We start from the raw sequence: 511 nt of genomic DNA on the forward strand, positions 1-511 counted from the left end.
GCGAATGCTCTACAGGTGTAGTTCGCCCCCTTTTTTCTTATGAAACATCTATCGTCCTTATTTTTCCGTCTTTTCTTTGGGTGTTACAACACTCCATATCAAACATTTATAGACTTTATTTCTCCTTTTTTTCTTAGGGTCTTGCTATTACTACCTAGTAATGCATGGACCGTCAGTAACTCTGATCTTCAGCACTGATGAAACAACCTATTTGTGTTGCAAGTGTTATAAAACTCTTATTAAAACTAAAACGAAGCAGACCAGCTAAAAGTTAAGGTAAGCTAATAATAAATTATGTTTGGCCACAGCTGTCAGTTAAACATCTCTAATGTTTTCCCCCGTGACTCTACTGTAGTGTTCACGCTGTTAGCTTAGTTGATGACATACTGAAATGCTGAGCGGGTGGCAGTGGTTCGAATCTGTATAAGGGCGTTTGGGGAGTTTTCAAGGCTCTCCATTCACTTAGCTTATGACTTACAGGAGATGAACATTAAATGCTTAGTCCCCGTCT

Source organism: Aplysia californica, unplaced genomic scaffold (assembly GCF_000002075.1).
Source record: "Aplysia californica isolate F4 #8 unplaced genomic scaffold, AplCal3.0 scaffold00562, whole genome shotgun sequence".
Classification (NCBI taxonomy): Eukaryota; Metazoa; Mollusca; class Gastropoda; order Aplysiida; family Aplysiidae; genus Aplysia; species Aplysia californica.